General features: G+C 37.1%; 1 protein-coding gene across 1 annotated transcript in view; it reads right to left on the bottom strand.

Moving 5' to 3' along the window:
- LOC106877481 (heparan sulfate glucosamine 3-O-sulfotransferase 5) overlaps positions 1 to 3,622 on the bottom strand; it is a 471,645-nt gene that overhangs the window by 465,873 nt on the left and 2,150 nt on the right. The window lies entirely within an intron of this gene.

The raw sequence follows: 3,622 nt of genomic DNA on the forward strand, positions 1-3,622 counted from the left end.
CATACAGAGTGAGAGAGAGAGAAAGATACACGCATGTACTTACATGTTTATATACATTCACACATGTATATATTTCGCCCATACACAAAACGTGTGAACATGTATATCTACTTAACTGTCCATCTATATAAACATGTTTATGTGTTTGCATATATATATATGTATGTGTATGTGCGCGTGTGTACACATATGTTCATAAACATATTTTCAATCTCACATTTTAAGGTGTGTACTTATATCGATCTATACATATAGAGTAGGAGAGAGAGAGAGAGAGAGAGAGAAAGAGAGAGAGAGAGAGAGAGAGATTTATAAATACACACATACATGTTTGCGTATACCCACATGTTCATATATAAACATACTCACGTCTATGTATACACAAACATTCATATACCACTAAAATGTATATAAATATGCATAGCAGCACACATAACATATACGATCACACACATACACAAATATATATACATATGTACACATACACTCACAAATAAACATCAATGTAATAGACGCCAGCTCATATTTATATTTGCAATTAAGATTAACCGTGGTGTGTGTGTGTGTGTGTGTGTGTGCATGAGCGCGTGAGTATATGTTTGTGAACGCATGCACATGGAACATGTACCAGAAATTTTCCTCCCACCTCTTTCTCGATCTATCTATCTATCTATCTATCTATCTATCTATCTATACACACACATACATAAACACATACACACACTCACTAGAAATAGTAGCCAAATCTCCCTCGGATCATATTGTACCGCATTATATAAAGAAGCCTAGAAAAAAGACTGGATCGTCACGGCTGGAATATGTTGATCATAGTGGTATGTGTGCGTGTGCATGAGCAGGAGAGGGAGAACCAGGGAGGGAGAGAGAGAGAGAGGAGAGAAAAGAAGAGGGTTTATGTGGGTTTGCGATGGTACCCAGGTGTATACACCCGTCAATGAATTCACAATATTACGAGGCTTTATATATATACATGTGTATGAAGCACGTGTGCATACGTATACATTTATATTGTACGTGTGTTCGTTTGTCTAACGAAACATATGTAGATATACAGGTGGGCGTCATATATATATATATATATATATACATATATATATATGTGTGTGTGTGTGTGTGTATTTATATATGTGTGCGTATATATACATATGTATATATATGTATATGTATAGATATCTATATATGTATGTATATATGTATACATATGTATATACATATATAAATATACATACATACACACACACACACACACACACATATATATACATACATATGTAAATATATGTATATATATATATGTATATATATATACGCACACACACTCACTCACTACATATCTATATATACACACACAAACACACAGGTTAATAACAGATAAAGATAAAATATTGTATTTGTAAGACAGGTACAAAAAAATTATCGCTGAAAAAAAATAAGCTTCACTATGTGAAGTTGTGACCTTCATTACGTTCACATACACACAAAATAGCTGAATGTGTTCCGACTGGAGACTTGAAACCGTGACGCCAACTTCAGTCTCTTGAAGGCTTACCACAACGCTGTTAGACGCACGCGCACGCAGCGACTCAAAGAAAGGCGGGAGTGGGGAAGGTGTGTGTGTGTGTTCTGCGACGTGACTTTTCAGTTTGCTAGAAATAGTAGTCGGATCTCTCTAGAATCGTACTCGACTTTAATTTCAATAAAGGATAACAGAAAAAGACAAGATGGTCACGGTTGGAAGCTGTTGATCGTGGGTAACCTGTGACTCGACAATACAGTACACTGTGTCTGCATTGATACCCACATGTATAAACGTATATATATACACAACAAATACATGCATACAAATATACACATACACACATAAATACATACGTACATACATACATATATACAAGAAAAGTGAGAGGGGATAAGGGGGTGGTGGTGATTTAATGATTGCCCGGTCAGGCCAACAGAGAGATAAGGGAGTTCGAATTTCATTGGGGCGTTGTATGTTATAATTTCGCTTTCGTACCGTTGTTTACATGTTACAAACACTATATATATATATATATATATATATATATATGTGTGTGTGTGTGTGTGTGTATGTATACACACACAGCACGTATATTTATTATACAGTTGTACGTTATCTATTTATACACCCACTTCAGAGATATACATACACAGTTAAACATATTTATCTGTATACACGCAAATAACTATTATTTCATCTATATACATATGCATATATGCGTACAGTTTACATGTATATGTGTAGATAGATAGAAAAACAGGTGGATGCATAGCTATATAGAACTAGATGCATCTATCTACACTCATACACATACAGTTACACACACACACATATACATATATATATATATATATATATATATAGAGAGAGAGAGAGATACACAAGGGTGTCCCTCCCCACCAGTTTTGTTTCCTCATAACTCATATAAATATATATACACATAGAAAGTCGAGCAGTGTGTGTGTGTGTGGGGGGGCAACTGTGTAAATCTATTCATCTCGAAAGAACACGATCTCACCCGTCGTTTGGCGACAGATGAGGGGTACCGCAATTTCTAGTTGCACAACCTGCACAAGCGATATGTGTTTGTAATGATCAACTGTTTGAGTTGTAGAATAAGCTCATTCCCCTCCATTAAATCGACATTACCTGCACAGGTGTACACAGGTGTACAAGTGCGATCACTTCGTCAGATGTCGAAATGATTGCAGAGCAACGCGAAATGAAGTGTTTTTTTCTTTTTTCTTCAAGACCACAACGCACCGCCCGGTCTGGGTATCGAAAACACGATCTCGGGATCGTGACTGCAATACCCTAACCACAAAGCCATGAACCAATCTCTTTATACAGGTACATATACACACAGTTATATATACACATGTCCGCATATGACGAATGAAGAAAAACAGAAAGGACTATAAGAGAGGGAGACAGTTTTAACAAAAGGGCCACTAACATAACGCTTACCCGTTATAAACACACATACAAAAAAATAAACACAATGTTTAACGAATTAATTGAAATGTTGTGCAGAAAGGGGTATGTGACGCCGGTAAGGGAGGGCTTGAGACAGGCACGTGTCGGGTAGCGTACAGGACAAGTACAGGGACCTACTCCATCACTTATTCTACACCCTACCAAACAAAACGACAATTATGTATAGCTACCCACCCGGTTAACAACAGAGCTTATCTCTGTTCGTTAACGGGGTGGTACCTAGGAATAAACTGCTCGGTGGACGACGTTATTGGGGGCTGAGGGTTTATTTATGCTAGCGAGTTCGAATAAACGGGGTACAATTTGATGTAAGGTACCAGTGATTACTTAGGACAAACAACTGAGTGGACGACACTATTAGCGGTACCTGGGACAAACTGCTGGGTGGATGACGTTATTAAGGGTCGGCAGTTTATGCCTGTACGTTTAAAGAAACGGGGTACTCTTTATAAAGTACCAATGGCTAGTTATGACAAACAGCTGGGTGGAATATTTTAAAATCTCAAAGGGTCATGCCATTCAGTTCGGGAAAAATGGGTACCCTTTAAAGTAAGGTACCAGTGTAGTTGATATATATATATATATATA

This window comes from Octopus bimaculoides, chromosome 10 (genome assembly GCF_001194135.2).
Source record: "Octopus bimaculoides isolate UCB-OBI-ISO-001 chromosome 10, ASM119413v2, whole genome shotgun sequence".
In the NCBI taxonomy this organism is placed as follows: domain Eukaryota; kingdom Metazoa; phylum Mollusca; class Cephalopoda; order Octopoda; family Octopodidae; genus Octopus; species Octopus bimaculoides.